Here is a 9,686-nt window from a genome sequence, read left to right as displayed (position 1 = left end):
AAGGAAAAGAGCCACAAAGACACCTCTCATACTATCATTTACGAAATGTAAACAAGATCAGGGGAAGAAGAGGTTTACCAGCTAGTTCATGCCAGTCAATTTGGAGTATTTCTGGCTTTAGTCAAACTAGCACAACTGGCAGAAAGCAATCAGAAAACAGGCAGATGTGAAGGAAAACAGAACTGTCTCCTCCACACTGACCTATAAATAAGCTTTGTGTGAAACAAAAAAGAAAATTAGCCTTACGTGGTTGAACAACATAGTCATATTAATAAAAAACAAGAATGATACCAAAAGATCAAATGGGGATTCAAAACTAAGATTAAAGTCTTCCATATTTCTGAATGCCTGAGTTCATCTTGGCATGGACAGGGAGAAGTGCAAGAATGCTGGCCATTTCCCTCTCATGGAAGCTTGGTTTGACAATTAGTCTTCTTTTTTATTTTATTTATCCCGCAAAGAACGCATCAAAACCTGTGCCATCATATCATCTTCATCAGCATCATAATCCTATGAACAAAGGGTACAGAAATTCTTTTACTGCCAGGGCCATATTGGTTAACACAACACAAAACCAGCTGTCTCCTCCTCTGACTTAACAGTAATTCAACTTCTCGCATTATACCATCTGCAAGGACTACATTTTACAGTAGTGGCTACATAAAAAAAGCTGGGTTTTAAGAGTCATCAGGCTCACGTATTCCAAGGATGAAGAAACACGTACCACAAAAGCATCGTATGAAAACCGGTGTCGTCTCTGAAGGTGTTCCATGAAGTTAGCACTCCTGTAATTTGGATCTCCCCACGGCATCGAGGCACAAATTGGGCAAACCACTTGTTTTGCATCCATGCTGTGCAATGTTTTTCAGTGCTCAACTAGTCCTTCTTGATCAAAGCTTTTCTTGCTGCAATATGGACAAGGAAAGGTGAAGCGATTGGGGAAGTTCCTGGTGTTGTGGAGTGGTTCTTTAGTCACAGCTTTCACACCTTCCATGATATAGTTCTGGTACTTTGAACAAGAAGCTGCGTGGCTGCGCATCTTTGAGAGAAACATCTTTTTGTTGCAGCCGTTACAAGTGGTTTCTGTCGCTTCGAACTGCTTTTCCAAGTCCAGAGCCCTGCTGCCAGGCGCCAGGGTGCTGCGGCAGACACCACAGACTGGCTTTTTGAGCTTGAGGCACTCCTGCAGGCATGGTGTGCAAAACACGTGTCCGCAGGGGACGCACATGGGGCTGTCGAACACCTCGAGGCACACGGGGCAGGTGAGGCGCGCCAGCGGGTCGGGCCGCTCGAGGCCGCGGGTGGAGGGTGCGCAGGATGCTGAGGATCCGCCACCGCCCCCTGCCACCGCCATCTCGCCGGCGGCCGCCGCACAGCCACGCCCCTGGCGCACGCTTCGTTGGGTTAGAAACTGGCTGGATAGCCGAGCCCAAAGAGTCGTGGTAAATGGAGTCAAGTCCAGTTGGAGGCCAGTCACTAGTGGCGTCCCCCAGGGCTCAGTGCTGGGGCTGGTCCTCTTTAATATCTTCATCAATGATCTGGATGAGGGCATTGAGTGCACCCTCAGTAAGTTTGCAGATGACACCAAGTTAGGTGCGTGTGTCGATCTGCTCGAGGGTAGGAAAGCTCTGCAGGAGGATCTGGATAGGCTGCACCGATGGGCTGAGGCCAACTGCATGAAGTTCAACAAGGCCAAGTGCCGGGTCCTGCACCTGGGGCGCAATAACCCCAAGCAGAGCTACAGGCTGAGAGATGAGTGGTTGGAGAGCTGCCTGGCAGAGAAGGACCTAGGAGTGATGGTGGATAGTCGGCTGAATATGAGCCAGCGGTGTGCTCAGGTGGCCAAGAAGGCCAACAGCATCCTGGCTTGTATCAGAAACAGTGTGACCAGCAGGGCTAGGGAGGTGATCGTCCCCCTGGACTCGGCTCTGGTGACACCGCACCTCGAGTACTGTGTTCAGTTTTGGGCTCCTCGCTACAAGAAGGACATCGAGGGACTTGAGCGGGTCCAGAGAAGGGCGACGAAGCTGGTGAAGGGCCTGGAGAACAAGTCCTACGAGGAGTGGCTGAAGGAGCTGGGCTTGTTCAGCCTGGAGAAGAGGAGGCTCAGGGGCGACCTTATTGCTCTCTACAGATACCTTAAAGGAGGCTGTAGTGAGGTGGGGGTTGGCCTGTTCTCCCACGTGACTGGTGACAGGACGAGGGGGAATGGGCTTAAGTTGCGCCAGGGGAGTTTTAGGTTAGATGTTAGGAAGAGCTTCTTTACTGAAAGGGTTGTTAGGCACTGGAACAGGCTGCCCAGGGAGGTGGTGGAGTCACCATCCCTGGAAGTCTTTAAAAGACGTTTAGATGTAGAGCTTAGGGATATGGTTTAGTGGGGACTGTTAGCGTTAGGTCAGAGGTTGGACTCGATGATCTTGAGGTCTCTTCCAACCTAGAAATTCTGTGATTCTGTGATTCTGTGAATGTGGTCTTGTTTACTGGAGTGCACAGGAGAGAGACCATCTATCTCGTCAAAGAAAATAGTTGAAGGTCGCATCTGATAGGCCTAGCACAAAAACACAGAGTAAAACAGCATTATTTAAAGGAAAAATGCACAAAAACATCATGGTTGGAATGTCATCTAAACTAGATCTTTCATTTTAGCCTCTGGGACCTCTACTGATAGAGCTACTGGAGTATCTGGCATGACTAACAGAAGACAGTCTGTGTCAACCCACTGTATCCGGCTGACAGGAAGCAAATCGTTCCAGTAGTTCTTACAGCTGACATTCACAGCAGAAACACTGGCATTTCCATTTCAGTGGGAAAAAAAAAAACTAACAAAATACAAAAAAAAGAGCAAGTTCTACTTAAAAACGTTGACCACAAAAAATAATGGTTTCAACTCTGACAGAATACACTGTGCATTTCAACCTTACCTGTTCAAATAACACACGAAGTTGGCATTCTGATTCCCCCATGTATTTTCTCATGCAGTCCCAAGCATTTCTCATAAAAAATGATATTTTCCTGTCACTTTGACTATATTCACTGGCAAGTGCACGAGCAACTAGTGTTTTCCCTGTTCCTGGGGGGCCATAAAATAGACAGCCTCTGCAATAAAAAAGATCCAGATAGGAAAAAAAACATCATGATGAGTACCTCCTACAACCATCGTCTCTAGAACAAACTCATCTTTTCTAACCAAAACACGTCATATACAAGACAGCAGTAATAGCTGAAGTGTGGGTAGAGGCAGAACAGATAGAAGTTCTGCGTTTTTACAACGTTTCACAAGAAAATTCATTTTTTTCACCCAAAGAAATGAATAAGGGGGTAACTCAAACGTATAAAACCTTCAAAAGAGAGCATACTGTCCCAGAAGGACACTTCCAAAACTGCTGACAAACAGGGTGATTACAGCAAACCGGAGCCAAACGGGCAAACTTCAGCACAGAATCTGAGAATGGGCTGAATGGTGAATCACCAGTTCATTCTGCAGCAATAAACTGCATATTCTTGCTTTCACAATATGCAGAATCTGTTAGTAAAGCATTTAATGCTCCTTTCAAAAGCATTAAGTTACTGGGTTTGGTCTCTCAGACCATCTATTGCTGATGGCAAGTGAGGAAGCCTAAAGCCGGAAGGAAAAGCGATGCCTTAGCACTCAGAGGAAAAAAAAAAAAAAAAAGAAAGCAAAAGTAGGCAGGAAAAACAACTGGGCTTCCAGGCAACATATTACAATTGGCTTCCACTAGATAATCCCTTCTTGCTTACAAACTAATCAAGCTGACTTGTACATAAAACTGAGAACAAAACCACTCCAACCCAACTAACCCAACTTTTTAAAAACACCAGATGGTAAAACTTAAAATTTTAAGACATTGCTTATATTTTTAACCTACAAATATTCTTGATTCTATCCGTTTTTAAGAAACCACTTTTTGCTACTACTAAAACAAATGTTCACCGCTGCCAAAAATGTTGAAGCATGGAAGCATATTGATACCTTAATTGAACTTTCTCCTGAAAACAGCTGACTTAAGATTTATCACTGTAATGAGTTACCTTGGGGGCTGAATATTGAACCGCTGAAAAACTTCTGGATACAGGAAGGGAAAAATCACCATCTCTTTCAAAGCTGCGATGTGTTCGGAAAGACCACCCACGTTCTCAAATCCAATCTAAAGAGAAATTCAACACAACAGAGTTTGTATGTTAAAGAAAGCAGCAATCTAGATCAAGGTTTCATCAGAAATTATCTCAGCACAATGGAAACATTCTGGGCAATTTTTGAAGTTGCTTTAGAGAAAACCATCAACAAAGGTAGTTGTAGATGGCACACTGAGATCTTTCATAATCACTGGAAACACTCGCTGACATGATGATTAGTTTACGACTTACCACACTATTTGCATTGCATCTCCCTGACTTCTTCCAACTTTCTTTTGATCCCTCTGAACTCTCTTTAGGTCCCATTTCTGACGTTTCACTCGAAAAGTCCTGATTTGAATTAAGGAGAAGTTATAGGGCTTCTTTTTCTTTAAGATGCAGCTCGAAGATTTGTTTTTCGTAATAATGCCAAGCAAATGTAGAAGACATTAATTAATATATAGAAGACCTAATTAATTGACATAAACTTACACAGTTACATTCAGATAAACTTAAACATGGCTAAATATTCATTGGAAGGAGGTTCATCCCTCCCCTATTCTCTAACGACAGCAACCTTCTTGGTTGCTCTCGCCATCCTCACTGCTCTCACCACCATCCTCCGTATCACACGTGCTAAGCAAGGGAGATGAGCAAGAGGGTGTAGAATCACTGATGTCATCTGCACGTCTCTGTCTGCAAGCAAGCATATAGACCAGAAAGTTAAAAAGAAAATAGAGCAGATACTAAGTAACACCAAAAATTAAGGGAATTCTATCTCAAAATTTACTCTGAGATCTATTTTCCAGTCCATTGTACTCCTTAGGAATCTGATTTCAAAGGCCATGACATGATTTTCCTCGTGACAACTGTCTGCTTTCAAGAATGCTCAACAAAATATCTGGCAATCAACAGCATTCTCTACGCACTAACTGCTTACAGAATCCAAAAAGCCTTTATCATTACTAAGGCAATTTATCATTTCATTTAGATCTTTTATTGTTTAAGGTTAACTTCATATAGAAACATTAGTTGATTCCAAACAGAAACTAGAGTCAGTATTTGAGTGATAACTTTTTCTTTTTTTTTTTTTTTTAAATCTAACAAAACTTCCATAAAGCCTCTCCCTCTAAATTGAATAAAATTATTTTCGGTTTTAAGAAAATCATTTGTATCCTTCAAGATTAAATAGTCTGACTAAGATTTTTAAGGGGGGATTCTGGCTTCAGTTCCAGAACCAAAGAATTTCAGTTACAGAAACTCAGACACTACCTCCATAATCATCTTATCAGTGACCCACAAATATTGGATTTAAAAAAGAAACCAACTTAAAAGTATCCACCTCCTCCCCTCCAAATATTTCTTTCCTCTCTACCTTAAGACTACCAAAGTACCGATCATAAACTTACTCTGTAATTACCACTAAACTGAAAACCCTTTGAAGCATTATGCAGTAAGGAGACTGACAGCTCTACGGATAAGTAAGAGCTATCACTAGCCATACACCAACCTGGCACGTCTTCTATATTTTTGTGACCCAGCATTTTCAAGTGACTCTTTCTGTCTGACAGAATGGGGCTGGCCCGAGTTAGTCCTCTCTCGATCTCTTTGTCTTACTGAAAGGAAAGAATTTAGAATAATGATACAGATACATTTAAGAGAGGAGGATATCAAAAGATAAAGAAAATGCCACGTGTTTCACTCATCCCTAATTCCAGAAGAATTTTTAACTGTTTTTGCTTTTCATCAGTGCATGGCACAAGTGGAAAACTACGCCCTGTTTAAAGGTGAACTGAAAATCACAAGAGCAAGACTGTTAAGTGTGATTAATTACTGTTATATCAAGGATACATAGCACTAAGCATGCCAAACAGCAAAGAAATACAATGTGCACAGGACACACGTGTCTGATAAAAACAGTGAAGTTCATGTGCAGAATGAAGGTACAGAACTGAAACAGAACTGTGTGTGCAAACACATGTATTTACATTCAAAAATTTTATCTCACTTATGTGCAAGAAATAAGGTTTTAAGAGAAACTGTGCGTTCAACCTACTTTCCATAGGAGCTTGGTAGCAGTCAACAGGTTTACTCTGTCGAAGGTTGTAACGCCTTGGAACATCTTCACCATCATTTTCTTTGTTCTCACTTCCTTTTGATGTTTGTAGTGTACCACAAAATGACACCGAATCGTTAAGTACTTTTGCAAATTATATGAAATCCAAAATGCATTACACAGATGCCTGTAAGTTTTATTACTATCGTTATTTTAATGACACAGTGGATCCTGCAAAACCTTAAGATGAATTTATGCAAGTCACGTTTCAGAAATCACAAATCCTAGCAGATGAGCATGCATCTAGACATTGTTCTGTCCTCTCTGAAACTGCTGATGGACTTGTCGTCAGCCTCAGTGTTTAACAACAGGCAAAATTCTGTCATATTGCTTAGCTAAGATGCAGATCTTCTGAAAACAGCTATTTCAGAAAGTCACTTCTTAGTTTGAGAAAGTATTTAATGGAAAGGGTTTTAATAATCTGTAGTGCTAAGACTAAGCGTAGTAATCTAAGTCCAAGTCTAGCTCTGCCACAAATTCTGGGAGCAATAATGGGCCAGACACAGGCTTGAAGCTCACCAATGAGAAAACAATGCCAAATGCACATAAGCTTAGGCCATTAGCTTCTGTCAAGTAACCTGAAGTTGTTTCATGAAAGATGGTAAAAAACACAAGAACCAGAGTGCAATTATCTACTGGGTTCTGGAGAATATCCTCTCACGTTAACAGCAGGACACCGAGGAAGGAACATACATACTCCGTTCACCTACCTGTTTGCCAAAAGGACTTATCTTTTTTTCTTGGAAAGCACTGCCCTCTTTGGTTTTTATTTTTTAACCCCAAAGGTTGCATTGCTTTCTGAATGCAAGGTAGGTGCCGTGGGGTATACAGACAGCACACAGAAAACTGAGCGATCAGTAAATGAGTTTGTGATCACTACCATCTCCAGTCCTTGGTGTTCCAACACTTCTATCACAAAAGCATGAATTTCTCTGCTTTAGTGCTCCTCTAACCCTTTCCTTTTTCCAATAACTTCCTTTATAACAACACTGACACTTTCCTCACTCTTTTCTGGCGTATTTTTCATTATAAAAGTATATTCTAGCTCTTTCCTGATTTAAAATTGTAGTTTGCATTTTGATCATCAATTGATTTCCCATTCAACATGCTATTTAAAATTCCTCTCTGCAAGTCTCTACTGCACAGCTCCCTGAAACCCACACACTTTAACCAAGCTTCTCCCTCTAGACTGGCCCCCTCCTTGTATTCAAGCTCCTCTTATTAAGACTTTGAGCTAATGTTTTCCTAACTAAACCTCCAAAGGAGTCAACTCTGCTTCTCCCTTACTAGTCCATGGCCCAGCCATTCTTCCTCTGAAGAACTTCCCTCGGGTTCCCACCTGCCACTGTGCATCTCTCTGCTCCTCTGGGCCTCTGAAGGGAGGAGCAAAGTATTTTCTGGGGCTCAGCCTCCTGTCACTGTCTCTCTGAGCTCCTTTGCAGGTGTGCAGCTGAGCTCTATCACATAATCTAACTCGTCAGCTCGTCTACTGCAACACCCTTTTCGGTCCTTAAGTACAGTCTTGCCCTGTTCTGATCTGTTTAGAAAGCTCCTACAAGGATGATCTAATTTACTGCCTTAATCACAACTAACGTTCTTCTCAAAAACTGTAAGTTTTCCCATCACTTCCAAGTTAATATGGGCTTTCGTGGCTTAACCTCATTCCACAAGTCACTGAGTACCCAGATGACAGCTCCTAATTACAGGCCCTGACAGCAGCTTACGGTGACTGCCTCCTAAACACAGAAATGCACAACGCTATCTTCCCTCCTGCTGAGCTTCACGCTTGGGAGGAGCTTTTCATACACTTCTGGCAGCCTATCTATCTTGCTTCCTGAAAATTCTTGCTGTGCTGCTCAAAACCATGAAAACTGTCACGCTCCTGCTGTAGCGGTATCGCCGTTTCACATGCTGAGTAATGCTGTCCATTTCTTTCCATTCCCACCTGTCTACAACCATCTGTTGCCTTTTATCTTGTAAGCAGTTTGGAAAAGCGCTGTATTTTTTTTTTCACCTGTTCTGAGCTCACTACAGTACAGCCCTAGAGCTCATACTAAGGCTTGTGAAGTCAATAGCAACACAGAATTGTTACAGAAGACAAATACCCAGTAGATTAGCTTGTTTCAATTGTTTAAGACAAGGCTTTTGGTTAGAACAGAGTAAAGAAAACTTAAAACCAGAACTCACCAATCTCATCTGGACTGCCAGGTCCAGTTCTTTCAAAGTCCGACTTCACACAGGTCAAGATATCAAGGTTCTCCTAATTCCAAGCAGCAAGAAAGATCGGTCACAAACGTGCAGAAAAACAGACGTGCATACATGTACATCCACTGACAGACACGTCTGTCTGTTGATGCTTACACAGTAACATTATCGAGGCACCCCGTATACACACAAAAAATAAATTATTGCACAAGAGGAGAGAATGGGAATATGATTGCGTGCACCCACAATCAGTAACAAGAATTTCTGCTCTAAACCAGCGCTCAGTACATGCAGTGGTTAAATACTTGCCCAGATACAAAACTGAGTGCATTAGTTAATCATAGGTTAATAACCTACAGTGTGACAGAACCAAGGAAAAAGAACTACCTTTCTAGCAGACATACCAAAAGAAATCATACAGGCGTGTGAGAGATGCTAATAAAAAGTACCGTGGACAATTCTGGATTCATTTCACAGCACTGGGCAACCAGCTCTAGGTGTCCCTGCTTGAGCAGGGGAGGGTTGGACCAGGTGACCTCCAGAGGCCTCTTCTAACCTCAACCATTCTGTGATTTGAGAGAAAAAGAAGGCAATTCAGAGCTAAACAAAAAGCTATGAAAGTAGGTTATCGGGAAGTTTTAAAACGATGTGCCTATCATTCATAAGAAACAGTAATTTAATAAAATAGTTTAATTTAATAGAGCAAAACTAAGACAGAGGAGTATGATTGCTGCATACAGCTTTAACAGGGGTTCCTCTAGAGACAGGGGTTTATTTAAGCTCTCAGGCAAGGCCAGCACACGAACAAATATACATAAAGTAGCCATCAGTTCATTCAGCTGGAAATTTGAAAGGCTTCAAGTTCCTGAAAACTCTGGGAGCAGTTTGCAACCAAGGAAGAATTCTAAAATGCAAGTTAGGTCAATTAAAGAAAACAGCTCCATTTGCCTGTAACAGATGATTAAAGCTACATGATACTGGAGATTCTTTGTGAGCTCTCGGGAAAAAAGACATTAACAGGAATCAAAATTCGAGCGAGTGACCAACACAGGAAGCCATGCACTGCCTTTTGTTAAGCTTTCCAAGTAAGTGCGTTCCTGAGCATGACGAGAAATATGATCTAGGAGTTACGGATAAAAAGCTAAACAGCTTAAACTGCCAAGCTGATGGAAAGCACCAGTCTTTTTGCATATTCAGTCCCCCAGGCAGAGCTTTTAGTAACATTTGGAGT

General features: G+C 42.1%; 1 pseudogene across 1 annotated transcript; it reads right to left on the bottom strand.

Moving 5' to 3' along the window:
• Positions 1 to 418: 418 nt before the first annotated feature.
• Positions 419 to 1,354, bottom strand: LOC311428705 (E3 ubiquitin-protein ligase RNF114-like; annotated as a pseudogene). Its single transcript has 2 exons — positions 725 to 1,354; positions 419 to 510 (listed from the first exon to the last, which is right to left on the bottom strand). The product of its transcript is annotated as an E3 ubiquitin-protein ligase RNF114-like (transcript).
• Between the last annotated feature and the right edge of the window lie 8,332 nt (positions 1,355 to 9,686).

The sequence above is a fragment of the Aythya ferina genome, assembly GCF_964211825.1.
Source record: "Aythya ferina genome assembly, contig: HAP1_SCAFFOLD_118, whole genome shotgun sequence".
Lineage (NCBI taxonomy): Eukaryota > Metazoa > Chordata > Aves > Anseriformes > Anatidae > Aythya > Aythya ferina.
The sequence above is the reverse complement of the archived record's forward strand: the minus strand, read 5'-3'. Positions and strand labels throughout refer to the sequence as shown.